Source organism: Tamandua tetradactyla, chromosome 5 (assembly GCF_023851605.1).
Source record: "Tamandua tetradactyla isolate mTamTet1 chromosome 5, mTamTet1.pri, whole genome shotgun sequence".
Classification (NCBI taxonomy): Eukaryota; Metazoa; Chordata; class Mammalia; order Pilosa; family Myrmecophagidae; genus Tamandua; species Tamandua tetradactyla.
In genome coordinates, this window is record NC_135331.1 from 180,606,544 (window position 1) to 180,627,085 (window position 20,542).

General features: G+C 38.0%; 1 long non-coding RNA gene across 2 annotated transcripts in view; it reads left to right on the forward strand.

The window, feature by feature from the left end:
- Positions 1 to 817: 817 nt before the first annotated feature.
- LOC143682914 (uncharacterized) overlaps positions 818 to 20,542 on the forward strand; it is a 51,970-nt gene continuing 32,245 nt past the window's right edge. Inside the window, exons 1-4 of one of the 2 annotated variants that reach the window (XR_013175360.1) lie at positions 818 to 913; positions 1,369 to 1,453; positions 4,966 to 5,085; positions 5,231 to 5,421. This is a non-coding gene — a long non-coding RNA (uncharacterized LOC143682914). Of the gene's footprint in view, positions 914 to 1,368; positions 1,454 to 4,877; positions 5,086 to 5,230; positions 5,422 to 20,542 lie in introns of those variants that run through there. The other variant, XR_013175359.1, reaches the window with a different exon arrangement.

Sequence of the window (20,542 nt, forward strand, 5' to 3'; positions counted from 1 at the left end):
GTGAAACTGTATGTGTGGGATTTTGAGAAATGCTTTAGGATGAAGTGCTATCTATCAATCCAAAACACTACCAAGAGATTTATTTGTTGCTTGACTGTTCCTCCCACCTCTCTCACCTCTTTGCTTCCTAACACATCTTTCTTCCATGTCCATTTTTCCTGCTATCCACAATAGAGAGCGGCCACCTACTGTTTTTCCCCAGACTCATTCAGCAGAACTGTCTTAGAGAGGGGTTAATGTCTTCAACTTCTCCCCTGTCAGGCACCTGAACATCTTTTAATTCTAGCTCTGATCTTTGCTAGCAAGTATCCACCACTCTTCTCCTCTGCCCCAGATAAGACATTTTAGTGGTGGTGGGTGGTAAGTGGATGGGTAGTCAATGGGCACTGCTATCAAACCTGCTTTCATGCTTTCTTTATTTTACAGACAAGGAATAAAAGTTGCCTTGCTAAACTTGTTTTCAGGAGGGATTATTACTACTATTCACGTGATTTAAGTTGGTAAAATAACTCAGCTAGCAAATTTTGGTTAATGTTGGCTGGATCAGAAGTGCTGTGTAAGCTCCGACAAGTTAACTATAATGAGGGTAGTTAGTGAAACTGTCTCAATGAAACACCATTGCAATTATTAGAAAATAAAATGACATGTGTAAGGAATCACCCTGCCTTACCCCACAAATAGGCCCCTGCCCATCATGCATTAGTGTCTGTATATCCACATCATGCCAGTCCCTTGTGGCCATAATGATTGAGCTATAGCCAGAAAACTGTTTAAAGCTTTTTCTCATTTGCTCAGTATAACTGCAATTCTTGTTTTTAGGTGCTATCCTGCCCAGAGTAAGTTTCCAGCAATATTTTTAGGAGACCTTCACTGATTGAAGCTCTGACCTGATTATAAGGATCAAAAAGCTTGGGTGATTATCTAAAGCCTATAGGAACTTAATCACATTGCTTTAGTCATGGAAATAAGCCAGGATTCTACAATCAGCTTTTCAACTGTGATATCTGTAGATCCAGGTTAAAGCAGATAATGTGATCCTTCTTTATAAAACAGACCTCCCTTTTAGAACAGGCAGTGATGAGTTTGTGATCTACCAAGTATAGGGGCATGTAAGTGATAAGACCCTTGCTGCTGTCATTACTACTGTTTCAGAATATTCTTAGAGTTGGTCTGGATGGATGGTGGAGAAGTTAAAATATTCAAATCATTTCAACACAACTAAATAAACATTTCTTTCTTTAGATATTATAAGGAACCATTTTAGAAACAGCCAGATTCACTTTCAGAATAAATACAATTCTTCCTAATTTAATGTTAATCCCTCCTCTACCAATAGCTATATACTATCATTCTCTTTTTCTCCTGTAGGAGGCCAACCTATGTACTGGATTCTGCTTCCTCTGTTGACCTGGGGTCACTTAGTAGTCAACAATCTATGGCTGCCACCCTTTTTGTAAGTAAAGTTTTATGAGAATGGTTAAGCCCATTCATTTACATATTGAATGTGGTTGCTTTGGGGCTATAACAGCAGAGTGGAATAGCTGGGACAGAGACCTTGTGGCCCCCAAAGTATAAAATATTTACCAATCTCTCCTTCGGATGGCAAATATGCAAATATCTTTCTCACCCTTACCAACCCTTTGATTCTATAAAGCTTCTAGATCCATCTATTTTACCTTCCCTCTATTCAAACTTGTTGAAAAGTACTCTCCACCCACAGACTCACTCACTCCCTGTCTCCCATTCACTTCTCAGCTCTGCATTCTTGTTTCTGCTTCTATTGGGTTACTATCATTGAACTTAATCACTGAAGTCAGTGGCTACATTTGTGTTCCTTATCTGTGACAAGGTATTCTCCTCTTTTGCCTCTAGCCTCTGTGATATCCTTCATTGGGCCTCTTTGAACCACATTTCTATGGCTATGACTCTCTTTCAAGCCCCCCTTAGCTTATACGTGGACAACCTTAGCTGACCTCTAACTAGTTTTGGCTTACTGCATCATTGTCCTGTTTAAATCTATTCTTAAATAGAGTTATTATCTAATGTTGAAAACTCCCCTTTACTCCCCTGTTTACAAAGCTTTGGAAATTACCATTGCCTATAGGATAACTTTAAGACTCTTTAATGGGTACCAACAAACAAGCAAAGCTTCAGATTACTTTCATACCTACTCTCTTCTTCGGAGAAGTGCTCAAGACCATTTTTTCATAGTCTGGGTAATAGTCCAGAAAAAGCAAAAGTTATTGTAAACCCAGAGTGGTGACAGAGGATGTTGGATGAAGGAGTTCAGTATTTCACAGGGTGAAGCTAGCAGTGCCCCTTTCCTATCCACCCACTTGTCCAACCACTATCAATAAGAATGTGGCATTTGGTGCAGGGGGGAAGGGTGTTGGATATATGGTGGCAAAGGTAGAAGATGCTAGAGTTAAAAAAAAAATGTTCTACTGCCTGTCAGGAGAGACATTAGAGACATTAATTCCTAGGTTAGTCATAGGATAAAATCACAGTTATACTATATTAGGGCGTTTATTTTTTTATGCAATAAGTATTTGTTGACTAATTTTAAGCAGGAGATTAGCATCATCAGTTTATATTCAAGAAAAATCCATTTCTAAATTGGTTTAATACTTCTGGAAAGCAAAATTTATAGTATGTGTTAAGATAATTAAGGGATCATATGGCTGTGCCTTTTTTCAATGGGAGAGATTTGAACATATTTATATATAACTGCTGAACATGAAAAGGTTGAGATATAGGGAAAAGAATAAGAGGCAGTTCAATAGGAGATCGGAGAGAAAGAGGGAAGAATGGTGAGAACGTCGATATCAGGGCAGTCAAATGAAATTGAGGGACTTCTCATGGGCCTCCCTTGCGAACCAGGAAGCAAGGTGATCATCTGAGATTGATAAGGGAAGTGTGGCAGATGGGGCTTAAAATGAGCTTTTGGTATAATAGCCGAGGAAAATGGGGATTAGAACTATGTGTACACAGGCAGAGGGATGATTTGGTAGCGTAAAAAGAGCGTATGAGATGGGAAATCATCCAATTGTAGTGACTTCAGTAGAAAACTCCTTTGTCATTGCACTGGGTTGTGGTGGCACATTGAGTTTTGTCACTTGGAGAGGGTAAGTAGTGAAGGGTATTGACACATCTTTTGCAGCCGTGCATCACAAGGTCTAAGGCTAGCTGCAGAGGGAGTTAATGCTCACAGATTCAGAATTATGATTTGCAAGCAAACACTCAGCCCATCATGCTAATTCTCTTGAGTAGGTCCTAGTTGCTGTTAATATAATCTATTGGTAATCAGCTTTAATATCCTCCAACTGTTAGCTTTCTTTATCTAACAGTTGTGGATGTTTGGAAAGAGAGACTCTCAGGCACAATTGGAATGAACTATGACCAACAGCCAAGTTTATAGAGGCAGCCAGTGGGCCTAACTCTGTGTTCCTCTTTTTGTCCCTCAGAACATATTTTATCATCCACAAAGTTCCTCATTCTCTTCTATCTCAGAACCTTTAGTTGTTGCTTTACTCAGTCAATAAATATTTGAGTATTATGTTCCAGGCACTGGAATTAAAGTTCAATGACATCACCAGAGCTGGAATGTTTAGTTTTCCTATTTTCAGACATAGAAGAATTTGAGAATTGTTCTTGGTTCTAACATGTTTGGAGCAATTAGATAGATGTATCTGGGATTTTTCAGAGCTAACAGGTGATGCTGTACACAAGGTGCCAGAAAACCACAAGAAAAAGTGAGATACCTGCATGAAATCTCCCAGGGCAAACATCTCCTACTTATTGGGGAAAAGACTCATTTGCACTTTCAATCTCTCCCTCTCTGGTAATATTTGTACTGTTTATTATGAGATATTTGTGACTATGGTGATAAGGGGTTGCAATCTATATAAAATGTTATTAAAGTTGATTTCTTTGAGCTCGACTTGAGATAGCCTCTTCCTGACTTTTCACCCATCAGTCCATAAGTCCACGAAGGCAAGGCCTGGCACAGGCTAGGTGCTTAATAAATATTTGTTAAATGAATGAATGGATCATGCCTATAGCTATGATGAGCCTGGTAATATTTGCTAAGACTCTGCAACCCAAGACTGCATTCTGCTAAACTCATCTAAAGAATCCAAATCTTCCTCATTATTTCATGCCTGCCATTGCAATCACTGTTCAAATCTTCTTTCTCTCCTTCATCTATCTTCCCTCCTTCTCGTTGTGCAGTGCCATCCAGTCCTGGGAGAAACTGCTTTTACGTGATGACATGCTAATTATATTTTTTAACACCTTAACAAGTATCCAGTGCCTAGGAGACAACATGACTACTACTAAGTGCTAAAAACAAGCAAATACACAAAAACAAAAAGCAACTAAACAAACAAAATCACCCAAGGGCTAGAATATGTAAATCCTTGGAAGACATAAAAGGCATTGTCCTGATGTTTATATTAATGCCTGTATCTGTAGTTTTATCATACTTTTAGATTTACTTTTTCTCTTCAATAAACATTAGTCAGGAAATCAGCTCTCTTTTAAATTTCTATTGTTTTTCCCTCGATGGGTATTGATAGATGATATAGCCTGGAGAAGTAACTTTTCTCGAGGGCCTCATTTAATTTTTATCGTACACCTATGAAATAAGTGTTACCTACATTTTCTAGATGAAGGAAGCCGTTCAGAAAGGTGAAATAACATGATAATAACAAGTGATTGTGACAATATTTAGCAGCATTCAAATTAATAAGATAATGAAAATACCAGACCAGGTAGGCATTGTTATTGCCATTTTCCTGAAGCGCTGGCTTCAGTTCAGGGAGGTGAAGTATTTTGCCTGATGACACTCAGCTGCTACTAGCCTGACCATGACAGAAACAAGCATTCCAATCTGGGTCTGTCTGACTGCAAAGCAAGTGCTCTTGCTGGCTGACTGGCTTGTTTAACTAAGGGCTTTTCTCTCAGCAGGGCACTGTTCTTGAGTGTATACAGCCTTCTGGTAACAGGGAAATTACTGGATAAAATTGTATGCTGTCTTGTCCAATTATAAGACAATCAGCAGTGGGAACACCTTACCGGCTCCAAGTAAGTGTTAATGCTTCTGTCCTTTTACAAGCACAGATTAGACTTGCTCTTAGGAAAGCAAAACCCGATGAGCAACAAGTAAAAAATCCTATTGCTGTTTATTGCCTTTGCCTTTTTCTTTCTTCTCTCCTTCCCCGGTGCCAAGGGAATCACCAAAAACACAACCCCGAGAGCATTATGCTGACAGATTCTGATGCCCTGCTTCTGTGTTTCCATTTGAGCCGTGCAGTTACGTCTTCAGTCAAATGGAGCTAATGCTACAAGAGATGCTGGACCGCATTTTTCAAAATGGAGTGAAGATCACGACAACCACTTTTCACAGACTGCTGGTGGGAGGTAAGGCAGGGAAATAAAATAAAAGTGAAAAACCGTAGTTTCTTACACATTACTGTATAAGGTACTTTTCTAGCTGTGTTCTGTACACATTCAATGACATCACACTAGCTGAGGAAATACAGGCTCCCCTACCTTGCCCCCATGCTAATTATTCTTGCTAATTATTTTTAAATTATCTTTCTATCATCGCTTCTAGAACAACTGTCATAATTTCTACCCCAGAGGTTTCAGGCATGCTATAGCCATAAAAGTAGGATCAAAGGTTGTGGCTACTCTGTGAATGCTTTCAAAGGAAACACAGAAGGGAAATCAAATCCATCCTCAGCTCATACCACATTAACATGGGTGAGTCTCTCAAATTGCCTCTGTTAATTATTCATTACAGGAACACACACACACACACTAAACCCCTTAATTAATTGAGGGTTCACATTATCCAGTTCATATCTCTGTGTTTGCAGGGTGTCTGACAGCATGTTGGGCACGCAGTGCTCAAACAGTCATCTGAATTGCCTCATATTGCTTCAGTAATTAAAAAGGAGATTAGATGGAACATTTGCCTTTGAAGTCCACGTGGCAATAACTAACTCTCCTCTGACTGAGCGAAGAAGCTCTTGGCACTGTGCTAGGCACTCTGGGGTGGGGGTGAGAGGGTACAGGATCATTTATTTGTGTTCTCTACTGCAACTAATTTATAATCTCAATTTCAGGCAAAATATGTGTGTGCTATTTTAAAAAGAGAGAGAGAAAGACCAAAAGAGTAGCATAACATGGGAGTTCAGAGAAGAATATCAGGGCAAATTCTGTCTGAAGGATGCTTGCATGGGAGGGCATTGCCGAGCATGGATGAAAGTTTAGGGGGCATGGTGATAGTGATGCACGTGGGGAAGATAGGTCGACTGAACCAGAAACTATGTGTGAAGATACTAATGGGTTAAGAAAATTAGCAGATTATGTGTGTGTGTGTATAGTTTCATATAAAGTGTTATCGACTTGCTTTGGGATATATTTGATCAAATTCCTATAGAGGCCTGAAGCCCTAAAACATTCACAGTGTAGTTAATTAGGTTTTTTCTCTTATATGAAATTAACAAATTGAACCTAAAGTCAGTCCTACTGAGCTCTGTGTGCTCATTTCTCCGATAAACTTTATATCTTTGTTACAACTGGCAGATGTGATGCTTGTGAAGTTTCATGAAAATTCTTTGTCCAAAAATCAGGCCAATGTGCTGCTTAACGAATGCAGTTATGAAAGATCAGGGAGGAACCTGCCCTTTAAAAATAGTTCATATGAGATAATTAAGTTTGGTCAGATGCCATTTCTGCCACACATTCCTAAGAGAGGTTATATGAGGGCTCTCCCTTATTCTATTAAAGCTGATGACCAGCTGAAGGCACTATTCTCCATTGCACACCCTCAAGAAATTGTTGGGTGGTCTAATTATGCTTGAATATGTGAAAAAAAACCAGTTCATTTTTCAAGCACAGAATTTAAGACGGTGCTATAATGTCTCAATGTGTTGAAATAGTTGGACAGTGGAATCACCCTATAGCTGGTCTCCAGGTTTCTTTGTATTCTAAAATTACTGCTTCATTTGTTCCCTCTCTACCCCTCAGTGAGAGCTTACAGGCATCGCTTAGAGAAGAAGAGAGACTCCTGATTCTGATAATGTCATGCATTATCATGTTTAATTGCCACACAATTCAATGAGGCAGACACAATTATCTAACCATGACCACCCTTAGACTCAAGCAAGAGTGTTCTGAACCTTAGAGAGCCCTGCAAATCATAGATATTGAAGCACAAATAAATTTTTTTTTCATTCTGTTTCCCTTCCTTCCTTTCTTCTTTCCTTTCACGTGAAATTCATTTAGCTGGATAAGAAATAAAAGAAAGAAATGTGTAAGCCCACGTGGCTGCTCCAGGCTAGAGGTTGCTGAGCTGAGAACCTCTGTGTATGCAGAAAGATCAAAGCTTCTGCCCTGGGAAAACAGGAAGAATGGGTGCTTTCACTTACATCTGGCTTATATTGGCCAAATCACAAAAATTGGACCCTACAGAGACCATGATCCCCAGATAAGTGCATTCTCTTCCTCCCTCACTTTGTCTTCTCAGATGGTCTGATTTTGGTAGCTGCTTAGAATTATCTGGTGCTCCAGCCACCAGCCTGGAAAGCTTCCACCCTGCCTTGCTGAGGCAGGTCCATGTTCCTCCCAGTCCTGCAGGGGCCAGGGGCAGTTCTCGAGAAAATGAGTGGTGCTGTGGCCTGTGGATTGTGAGTAGCTTGAGGGTGGGAGGAGGCTGGCTGGGAAAGTAGTCAGGGTAGTGGATGGAGCTCATTATTACTTTGATACATCTTTCTTTTTAGACCTATGGTTTGTGGCCTTTCCTATGGACTCCTGCCCTAAACTATATTAATGTTAGGGGAAACCTGATATCAATTCTACAGATAAGAAAACTGAGGCTGAAAGACATTTAGTTAATTGTCCAAGTGACAGAACTGGAACTTGAGCACAGTCTCCTGACTTCATAATATTAAATTTTGGATAGGATAGAGGCAGTTTAGGGAGGGAGCACCATGAAAAATGTAGACATATAATAAAAAGTTGTTACAGAAGTCGAAGGAGAAAAGTAACATGAGAAAACCTTGTTCTAGAAAGAACTGTGGCAGTCTAAAGGTTTTAATCTCAGATGCATAAAAATTGGCCTTGGTTATTAATCTAAAGCTTTCCAGAGAATTGTTTCTTCAAGTTTGATTTACCAAATGCTAATTTTACACAACACACAAAAAATGTTCTCCAATTAAGAAGAGTAGGAAATTCAAGTTAAACAAAGAAAAAGAACATCTTTATTGCAGTACTTGTCAGAGTCTTAAATTTATATTCTTGAATTTCTATGTAGTAAATAACATGTAGTACTTCCCCCAAATACTTTGCTGATTGTACTTTGCACCTTTGTATATGTGTGTGGTGTGTCTTGTGGGAATATGTTGTAGGCCTCTCTTACTGGAATAAGCGGAGGGCAGCATTGTGACCCAATCGAGCTGAAATGAACGGTTCTAGTGTCTAACTAGCACTTGGTCCTCTGGCAAGTAAAGGAAAGGCTGATTAGTACTGCTGGCCACCACACAGCTGTTTTTCAAGTTATCATTATCAGTGATGGACCCGATAGCCAGGAGAGCTTATTTGGAGGTGTGGAGGATTGAAATTATGTACCCCAGCAGACACATGTTCTGAATCTTAATCTGTGTGGCTGTGGGTATCTTTCAAAGTTGTTATTTTTAGTTAAGGTATGGCCATCTGAAGCAAGGTGGGATATTTCAGATTACTGGAGTCCTTCATAAGCAGAAGAAATTCTGACATAGTGAGAGAAAGCTGCACAGGGGAGCCGGAAGCCAGCAGTTAGCAAGAACCTGAAGAGAAAGGAGAGGCCATCACTAACCATGTGACTGAAGGCCAAGGCCAGACAAGGAACATTAAGGATTATAGGCAGCCAGCACCAAAAGGCTAGTCTTTGGGGAGAAAGGCAGCCTTACTGATAATTTGATACCAGGCTACTTTTAGCCTCAAAACCAAGAGCCAGTGAATTTCTGTTGTTTAAGCTAACCCACTGTGTAATATTTGCCATAGTAGCCTGGCAATCTAAGGCAGTGGTTAGGCATCTAAACTTTCCACATAAATGGAAAAGAAACTGAAAAGTATCTTTACTTTTATATTTTTATATTGGGAAAAATAAGAGAAGGTATTATAATCCAAATAAATTTGGACAAAGACAAGAAAAGGAAATGAAAATTATTGAGTGTCTTTGGCTGTAGGCAAGGAATATTAGAACGAAACATCTGCAGCATGGATGGCAGAAGAAAATTATGAGATACAGAGATTTTACATTCTTTAAAAAATTCGCTGCAGGATAATAGAAAAATCTAGAAGGCATTGTTATGCAATGATGTCCTTACAAATAGAGAGGGCGATGAGAGTATAGATGGGAGCCTTACTAATTTTCAAATGAGAAGAACAGGTTTGTGGAACAAGGCAGTAAGTTTGTCTTCTCCAAAAGATTTAATGATAAAGCTACTACAAGTCAGGTTTATGTTACAGACCTCCTATACAAAAAGAGATAAGGCAAGAAAATACATGAAATGATAAGAGACCAAGAGAAAACATGATTAGACTTATGGGACATCTCAAACTCTTATTGTGATGTGTGATTTGTGAAAGTTTTGAGACAAGGTTAAACTGAAAGAAAAGGACAGGATGGATTTTCTAAATAGAAGACCACAGTTTTTTGTTTTATTTTTTAATTTGCAAAGCCCCAACTGACAAATGTTGCTCAAGAAAATGTAGCTGTAAACAGGCTTCAAATGTTCTCATATCCATTAGCAGAAGAATACATTGATGCAAATTTTTATGAGGTAGTATCTATCAAAAGAGAGAATTTTCTTTGTGTGCACTATTATGCAGATGTTATCAGTGAGTGCTGCCGTACTGTCCCCTGTTATTCTCCAAAACATTAAGTATTATTCCTAAAGCAGTATTAGCTAGGGGTGGGTACTAATCAGTTACTCTGCCATGCTCCCAAGTTCATTTCATGAAAGTAGTGAAGAAGGTGTTTTGCAGTTGATTGCATCTAGTGATGGTTTGAAATGATGTATGTACCCTAGAAAATCCATGTTTTAATCCTAATCCCATTTTGTAAAGACAGCCGTTTCTTGTAATCCCTATTTGGTATTATATGTTTGAAAGTGTAATTAGATAATCTCCCTGGAGATGTGATTTAATCAAGAGTGGTTGTTAAACTGGATTAGGTAGAGGCATGTCTCCATCCGTTTGGGTGGGTCTTGATTAGTTTCTGGAGTCCTATAAAAGAGGAAACATTTTGGAGAATAAGAGATTCAAAGACAGCAGAGCAGAACAGAACGACACAGCCACGAGAAGCAGAATCCACCAGCCAGTAATCTTTGGAGATGAAGAAGGAAAATGCCTCCTGGGGAGCTTCATGAAACAGGAAACCAGGAGAACAAGCTAGCAGATGATGCCATGTTTGCCACATGCCCATCCAGATGAGAGAGGAACCATGCCCATGTTCACCATGTGCCTTTCCAGATGAGAGAGAAACCCTGACTGTGTTCACCATGTGCCTTCTCACTTGAGAGAGAAACCCTGAACTTCATCGGCCTTCTTGAACCAAGGTATCTTTCCTTGGATGCTTTTGATTGGACATTTCTATAGACTTGTTTTAATTGGGACATTTTCTCGGCCCTAGAACTGTCAACTAGCAACTCATTAAATTCTCCTTTTTAAAAGCCATTCCGTTTCTGGTATATTGTATTCCAGCAGCTAGCAAACTAGAATTGCATCTAATCTCAGGAAGTTCCTGCTTCATCAGCAAGGTTATGGTCAATAAGTTTTGAACAAATTCCTGGAACTTTGGGAAAATCAAATTAAAAGAATGATGTAAATAACCTTTAAAGTAAGTAACTTAGTAGTTAATCTTAGTTTGTGTTTATACATGTCATATTGCATATACTCCTGATATTTACATGTTTTTTTGACCTAAGTATGTTTGTTTTCTGGCAATCCAGTTTACCAGAGCCCCTCTTCCTCAGCCTACTTGCATTGTGCTTTGGCTCATTGACTTGGCTGCCTTTTTCACTAAAAGGTCTAGCTCTGAAAATCTCTTTGCTTGGTGGCCCTTCTGACTCTTCCATTTTATTTAAGCCTCAATTTTGTTCTGCAAGTATTTCTGTCTTTAGCACTATTGCTACCACTACTGACCTATTTCTATTGCTTGTCTTTTTCATTTGGTTCTGTTTATGCCATGCACTTCACTATACTCTGATGGTAGAGATACATTCCTGCGTTTAGTCAGGAAAAATGTCAGCATTTCTTTTTTATCTTTTGCATTACAGTTTTCTATCATAGAATTATGACCTTTTGTTGCCCTAAATGCATATATATATGTGCTTATGTGTGTGTGTGTGTGTGTGTATATATATATATTTGGTTACCAGTTTAACAATTTTTTCCCAAATAACACATTCAGTTGCAATTTCTTTGATGGCTTAGTATGGACCAATACACATTGCTGAGTACAGTGTGAGAAGAAAAAATATCCTTGCCTTCAAAGAATTCATAGTCTAGTGGAGGAACGAGATAACAAGACAATACAACAGTAATATAACTGTCATAGGCATTTCTGTTTCATATTGTGGGAGCCCAGATGAAAATGACAATGCAAGGAGGAGTGTAGGAATGCTTCATAATGAAGTTGACACTCTGGTTGAGTCTTGAAGGCATAAATTGTTGAAAAAAGCTGAGTTTAGACAATAGCTCTCCTGCATCAGCTATCTTTTCCCCATGTAGTTCCTATTTTTTTATTTTGTAATATGTTAAACTTAAAAGTCCAGTTTAAAGAAAACCAGCCTATGCATAGAAAGAGACATCATATTTACAATAGTAGATTATTTTTTGAAAAAAAAAACAAAAATCCACAAAGGAAGTGTTTTTGTCTGCTAATGCTACTGGAATGTAATATACCAGAAATGGGTTGTCTTTTATAAAGGGGATTTATTAAGTTATAAGTTTACAGTCTAAGGCCATAAAAATGTCCAAACTAAGGCATCCAGATAAACATACCTTGACACAAGAAAGGCTAATGGTATCTGGAACAACTTTGTCAGCTGGGAAGGCATATGGCTGGAATCTGCTAGTCCTTTGAGGGTGTTTTCTTTCTGCATCTCCAAACATCTCTGTGTGTATTGGCTCTGAACCTTTTTCAAAAATGGTTTCCTCTTAAAGGATTCCAGTAAATGAATTAAGACCCACCTTGAATCCATGGAAACCACCTAATCAAAAGGTCCCACCCTAAACAATAGATCTGCCCCCTATGAGATTATATTAGAAGAACATGGCTTTTCTGGAGTACATAACTGTTTCTAAGCAGCACAAGAAGTTTTACAAACATTTTTTTTTTCGAGTATAAGAAAAGATGCAATGAATGGAAAAACAAAAATGTTTTCCTTCATTTTCTAGTTGATATTTTGTGGTTAAGTAACTCTCTTTCCATTACTCAAAATTCACTCATCTTTCTTTTTCATTTTTTTTTCAATTCAACAACTAACAAAACTTTAGCTTTAGAAACACCAACTCTCAGCATTCTCCACACCTTGCTTCCACCAGAGCACTGAGCAGCGCTGAGAAATTGTGAGGAGAAAGGCATCTTCAGTAGTGTTCAACACTCCTGTCTATTTTTCTGATTACCTCATTTTTTCACTCTTCATATAATACTTAATTCTTTATTATTCTCACACCTTCAATAGCATTTCCCTTGTTCTCCTTCCATGTCTCTCATCCTACACAGATTACCTCACATCTACCTTACAGACAACACTGAGGAATCAGATGGGAGCAGCCTCACATCAGATGCCACATATCTAAGCTATCTTACATCTGCAGTTCTTCTATCCCCCTGTCAGTCTCCCTCCTTTGGAGGAGCCTGCTTAATTCTTCCATTAGGAGTTTGGAGTCTAACATTCCCACTTTCTCAGGGAATTTATACCATGGATTAGTCTTTTTTTTTAATGACTGGTTTCAACCTCAACAGGATTATTCAACTGAAAATGACTCATTGTCTTTAAAATAATTTCAAGAATACCCCGAAGTGTTTTTTTTAAAAAGCAAACCTTGTTTATGACTAGCTCTCTCCCCTGCTCCAATGCCCAATTGTTTGTCAGCCTAACCTAACCTGGATTAGCATTGACCTCTATGTCACTTATTACAATGGATATGCTTATTTCATTTGACTTCTCAGAAGCATTCTGTACATTTGAAGAATTCCTCCTTTATGAGATGCTCCTCTAGGCCTCCTTGATAGGGCACTCTCTGGTTAATTCTACTTTTCTGGCTTCTGGTTATTTTTCCATTGCAGTACTGTGTTCTCTATTTGGCCAACTAATTTTGGAGTTCCTCAAGAGGTAGTTCTATACCTTTTATTTATCTTACCCTACATTCACTTCCCAGTTTGATTTATTTGTATTCATGAGTATTCTTTAAATCTGTATGAAGGTGTATCATAAGTTTTTCCCTTTAGCCAAGAACTCTACCCAAAGTTACATAATCATGTTTCAATTCTTACTTGGTGTCTCTTGAAGGACCCTTAAATTGAATATAAGAATAAGACTGAAGTCAATATTTCCCCACTCTTTCTCAAAATCTGATTATGTTCTAATGTCCACAATGGGACTAACATCCATTTCCTTGTTCAACTCAGTAAACTAAGCATTCTTTGACATCTCCTTTCTCTTTGACCCTCATACTTCATCTCACGTTAAGGTCTATTGATTTTTCTTTTGAAATGTCTCTTACTTGGATTACTGAAATGTGCCCTTCCTGTAATTCAAAATCTGTTATTCATACTGAAGTCAGAGTGATCCTTTCAAAACTCTAATCTAATCAGGTGTTCAGTTTCCTAACTGCTAAATCAAACATCATAAAGTGGGTTGGCTTAAATAATGGGAATTTATCAGTTCATAGTTTTGAGGCTAGGAGAAGTCCTAAATGAAGGTGATGCTTTCTCCTAGAAGACTGTGGCATTGTGGGGCTAGCGGCTAGTGATCCTTGTCCTCCCCTTTTTTGCCACATGACAATGTACACGGTGACCTTTCCTTTTCTCCCAGGTTTCATCAGTGTTCAGCTTCTCTGAACGTTGGCAGAAGCTGCTTCCTCTGACTTTCTCTCTCTCTCTCTCTTCCATATAAGGCCTTTAGTAACAGGATTAAGACCTACCCTGATTCAGCGGGGCCATACCTTAACTGAAATCAAAAGGTCCTGTTTCTAAGCGTTCACACCCACAGGAATGGATCAAGTTTATGAACATGTTTTTCTGGGTTACACAGCTCCAAAATATCATATCAAGACAACTCTTTTCTTAAAATGCTTTATACTTTCTCATTGCTAGTTTTTATAATAGCTTTATTGAGATATTTTTCATATACCATAAAATCTACCCTTTTAAAATTTACAATTCAATGGTTTCTGGTATATTCACAGAGTTGTGCAACATCACCATTATCTAATTTTAGATCATTTTTATCACCACAAAAGGAAACCCCGTGTTCTTTAGCAATCACTCCCCATTTTCCCTTAGCCCAAACTCCTAACAAAAACCATGCTACTTTCTGTATCCAAGGATTTGCCTGTTGCCTACAGATGGGGTCATACAATCTCATTGCTCTTTGAATAGAGATAAAACTCAGTAACATGAGTTTTAAAACCCTCAGTAGTTTAGCCTCTACTTCTTCTTGTCTCATTTGAAATTGTGCTCTCCTATACTGTCTTGATTCTGTTCAGAGTGGGCTTCTTTCTTTACTACACATTTATCATGCTTAATCTGTTAAAGGTCTTTCCACATGCTTTTCTCTCTTTCTCTTTTTTATCCATATTTTATTATTTATTTATTTAATTTTTTAGAAAAATTGTGGTTTCACAGAACAATTATGCATAAAATACAGGATTCCCGTAAACCTCCCCACTCCCATCACTGTGCATTGGTGCAGAACATTTGTCATAATTAATGATTGAAAATTTTTATAATTGTACTATTAATTAAAGGTTGTGGCTTAACTTACCTTTCAGTGTTTGTTTAGTATATGTCCATGGATCTTTAAAAAAATTTGATTCTATTGCAATATATACAATCTAGCACTTCCCTTTTTAATTATATTCAGATATATATTTCAGTGCTGTAAATTGCGTCAACAATGTTGGGTCACCATCACCACCAATGTGCTGGTTTGAAATTATTATGTACCCCAGAAATGCCATGTTTTAATCCAGATCCAATCTTGTGGGACCAGCCATTTCTTTTAATGCTGATTCAGTATTGTAGGTTGGAAAATTTTGATTAGATTGTCTGCACAGAGATGTGACAGAATTGGGTGTGACCTGTTGATTGGATGGAGATGTAACTCAACCCATTCAAGATGGGTCTTGATAAGTTTACTGGAATCCTTTAAAAGAGGAAATATTTTGGAGAGAGTAAAAATAACGGCAGCCTCTGAACTGACAGAAACTTCACAGTAGAGCTGACACAGATGCTGACAGTTGGAGAACAGAGATACAGATGTTCAGAGATGCTTGGAGCCTACCAGCCATCATCATGAGATGCTATGCAAGCCAGAACCTAGAGAGAGCCAAGGGAGGCAAGAGATGAAAGCCAGCCCTGGAGAAGCAAAGTGAGGAACCCCCACAGGAACAGAAGCTGAAAACAGTGGAGCCCAGCAGCAAGGGACCTGCAGATGCCAGCCATGCGATTTCTTAGAGGTATACCTGACCCACTGGCCTTCCTTGAATTAAGGTATCTTTCCTTGGATGCCTTTATTTGGACATTTTTATAGACTTAGAACTGTAAACTTGTAACTTATTAAATTCTGTTTGCAAACGCTGTTCCATTTCTGGTATGCTACATTCGGGCAGCTTTCAAACTAACAAAATTATCTATTTGCAAAACATTTTCAATGTTCCAAATAGAAAATATGTGTATTTTAAGCCTTAACTTCCTGTTTTCTATCCTTACCACATGCCCTGGAAACCTATGTTCTAGATTCTGACTCAAGGAATTTGTTTATTCTAATTGTTTCAAATCTATGAGATCATACAATATTTGTACCTTTGTGTTTGGCTTATTTTACTCAACATGGTGTCTTCATGTTCATCCATGTTGTTGCACATATCAGAACTTCATTCCTTTTATGGCTGAATAATATTCCATTGTATGCATATATCCATTTCTCTGTTGATGGACACTTTGATTGAGTCCATCTTGTGGCAACTGTGAATAATGTCACTATGAACATCAGTGTACAAACATATGTTTGAGTCCCTGCTTTCAATTCCTTTGGGTATATACCTAATTTGAGACTGCTGGATCATATGTAGTTCTATACCAAGTTCTATGAGGAATTGCCAAACTATTTTCTAGAGGAGCTGCACAGTTCATATTGCCACCAGCAATGAATGAATGAATGTGTTGTTTTGTTTTGTTTTTTGTAATAGCAGCCATTCTAATGGGGGTAAAATGGAATCTCAACGTGGTTTTCATTTGCAGTTACAAGATGGCTAATGAACAATCTTTCATGTGCTTTCTGACCATTTATATGTCTTCTATGGAGAGATGACTGTTTAAGTCTTTCACCTGTGTTTTTTTTTAAACTGGATTGTTTCTATTTTTGCTGTTAAATTGAACGATTTCTTTATATATTTTGTATGTTAATCATTTATCAGATATGTAGTTTCCATATATTTTCTCCCATTGTGTAGGTTGTCATTTTATTTTCATAATAAAGTCCTTTGAGGACCAAATTTTTAAAATTTTGATGAGATTCCATTTATCTATTATTTTGCTGTTGTTGTTGCTTGTGTATTGGGTGTAAAATATAAGAAACTATTGCCTAAAACACAACACTAAGGAGATTTCCCTATGTTTTCTTCTAGGAGTTTGATAGTTCTAGCTTTTATGTTAAGGTCTTTGATTCATTCTGAGTCAATTTTTTGCCTATGATATGAGGTAGGGGGTCTTTGTGCTTGCTTGAAATTGTTTCTCCAGAAAAGCCATGTTTTCTTTCCTAACACAATCTTATGGGGCAGACCTATTGTTTAGGGTGGAAATTTTGACTGGATTGTTTTTATGGAGGTGTGGCACACCCTGTTGTGGGTATGACCTTTTGATTGTATTGTTTCCATGGAGATTGGGTGTGACATTTTGATTAGATGGAAATATGTCTCAGCCCATTCAAGGTGGGTCTTAATTAGTTTACTGGAGTCCTTTAAAAGGGGAAACATTTTGAAGAAAGCTTAGAGGGAGACATTTTTATATGCTTGGAGTGCTGAGAGAGATGCAGAGCCCAGCAGATATCACCATGTGCCTTCCCATGAGATGTTAAGCAAGCCAGAACCCAGACTTTTGCCCCAGAGAAACTAAGTGAAGGCCCACAAATGCTTAGAGAGGAAGCCGCTGGAATCAGGAACTGAAAGCAATGAAAACCAGGAGCAAGAATCTCAAACATCAGACATGTGTCTTCCCAGCTGACAGAAATCCCAGACACCATTTGGTCTTTCTCCAGAGTTAAGACATCTCTCTTTGGATACCTTAGTTTGGACATTTTTAAAGTTGTAGACTGTGAACTTGTAACTTAGTTTATGCCCTTTGTGAAAGCACTTCTGGTATTGCTTTCTGGCAGCATTTAGTAGACCAAAACAGATATTGGTACTGAGAGTGGGGTGCTCATGTGGTTTACAAACACCAAACATGTTGGACTTGCTTTTTAAATAGATGAAGGGAAGATTCTGGAAGAGTTATGAGGGTCTTGATAGAGGAGGCATAGAATGCTTTGAAGAGACTGTTGGTAGAAATGTGGACTCTAGAGATACCTCTGATGAAGCTTTAGACAGAAATGATGAATGTATTGTTGCATACTGGAAGAATGGTGATCTTTGTAGCTGGAATTCAGAATTTGAGAGTGACAAATTTGAATACTTAGCCAAAGAGATTTCCAAACTAAATGTGGAAAATGCAATCTGGCTTCTCCTTACAGCTTATAGCAAAGCACAACAGGAAAGAGATGTTAAGAACCGAACTCTTGGGTACAGAGAAACCAGAAATTGATGGTTGGGAAAAATTCTGGGCTTCCAGAAAGTAAGACCACAGAGCATATGGCTCCACATGAGGATTTAACCAACATGGAAATATCCAGCATGGTTCTCCTTTTTTTTTATTTGCAAATGAAGATTCAGTTTTCCAAGTACCATTTGTTGAAGACACTGTCATTTCCCAGTTGAGTGGTCCTTGCTACCTTGCAAATTTCAGTTGGCCATAAATGTGAGGGTTGGTTTCTGAGCTCTCAAGTTGATTCCATTGGTCTGTATATCTATTCTTCTGCCAAAATGATGCTGTTTTTATTACCATGGCTTTGTAATAAGTTTTAAGACTGGGATGTGTGAGTCCTCCTACTGTTCTAGTTTGCTAGCTGCTGCAATGCAACACACCAGAGATGGATTGGCTTTTAATAAAACGGGATTTATTTTGTTAGTCCTTCAGAGGAAAGGCAGCTAACTTTCCACTGAGGTTCTTTCTTATGTGGAAGGCACAGGATGGTCTCTGCTGGTCTTCTCTCCGGGCCCCTGGGTTCCAACAACTTTCCCCAGGGTGACTTCTGCATCTCCAAAGGCCTGGGCTGAGCTGTGAGTGCTGAGATGAGGTATGCTGAGCTACTTAGGCTGTGCTATGTTGTGCTCTCTCATTTAAGCACCAGCCAACTAAGTCAAACATCATTCATTGTATCAGGCACACCTCCTAGCTGACTGCAGATGTAATTAGCAACAGATGAGGTTCACGTACAATTGGCTCATGTCCTCAGCAACAAATCTAGGTGCCTTCACCTGGCCAAGTTGACAACTGAATCTAACTACCACATCCTACTTAATTCTTTTTTTTCAAGGTGACTTTAGATATTTGGGGCCACTTACCCTTCCATATAAATTTGATGATGGCTTTTGCATTTCTGCAAAGAAGGTCGTTGGAATTTTTATTGGGATTGCCCTGAATCTAGCCATTGTTTTAGGTAGTATTGATATCTTAAAGATATTAATTCCTCTGATCCATGAATATTGAAATTTCTTCCAATGATTTAGGTCTTCTTTGATTCTTTTTAGCAAAGTTTTGCAGTTTTTTGTGTACAAGTCCTTTAATCCTTGGTTAGATTTATTCCTAGATATTTGATTCTTTTAGTTGCTATTATGAGTGGATCTTTTTTCTTTATTTCTTCTTCCAATATTCATTGCTTGTGTATAGAAACACCACTGATTTGGGGGTGTTGAACTGATATCCTGCACTTTGCTGAATTCATTTATTAGTGCTAGGAGTTTGTTGAGGATTTTTTAGGATTTTCTGTTTTTAGGACCATATCTTCTGCAAATAGGGAAAGTTTGACTTTTTCCTTTCCAATTTGGATGCCATGTATTTCTTTTTCTTGCCTTATTGTTCTGACTTTAACTTCCAGGTACAATGATGAATAATAATGGTGACAGTGGGCCTTCTTGTCTTGTTCTTTATCTTAGAGGGAAAGGTTTCAGTCCTTCACAATTAAGTAGGATGTTCACTTCAGGCTTTTCATATATGCTATTTATCATGTTGAGGAAGATTACTCCAATTCCTACTGTTTAAAAATTTTTTTTTAAACAAGAAAGAGTGCTGTATTTTGTCAAGACTTTTCCTGCATTGATTAAGATGATTGTGTGATTTTGTTCTTCATTCTGTTAATGTGTTGAATTACATTAATTGGTTTCTTTATGTTGAACCACACTTACATACGAGGGATAAATTCCACTTTACTGTGGTGTACAATTCTTTTAATATACAGTTGGATTCAGATCGCTAGTATTTCGTTGAAGGCTTTTGCATCTACATTCATAAGAAGTTTTTTTTCCTTATGGTGTCTTTCTCTAGCTTTGGTATGAGGGTGATGTTGGCCTAGTAGAATGAGTTAGGGTGTGTTCTTTGCTCTTCAACAATTTGAAAGAGTTGAAAGTCTTCTTGGAATATTTGGTAAAATTCTCCTGTTAAGCCCCTCTTTGGTCTTGGGTTTTCTTTGTTGGGAGGTTTTTGATGATGGATTCAATCTATTTTCTATTGATTTGTTTGTTGAGATCTTCTCTATTTTCTTGAGTCAGTATTGGTAGTTTGTTTCTAAGAATTTGTACATTTCAATTAGTTTGTCTAATTTACTGACATACAATTGTTCACAATATCCTCTTATAGTCTCTTTTATTTCAAAGGGCTCAGTACTAATATCCCCCTTTTCATTTCTGATTTTTATTTGTATCTTCTTTCTCTTTATTTTTTTTACCAGTCTAGCTAAAGATTTGTCAACTTTATGGTTTTTTTTCAAAGAACCAACTTTTGGTTGTGTTGATTCCCTGTATCGTTTTTCTTCTATTTCATTTATCTCTGCTATAATCTTTGTCATTTACTTTCTTCTGCTCACTTTGTGTCTAGTTTGCTCTTTTTTTTCTAGTTCTTCCAGTTTTGATGCTTAGATCACTTATTTGAAGTCTTTCGTCTTTCTTA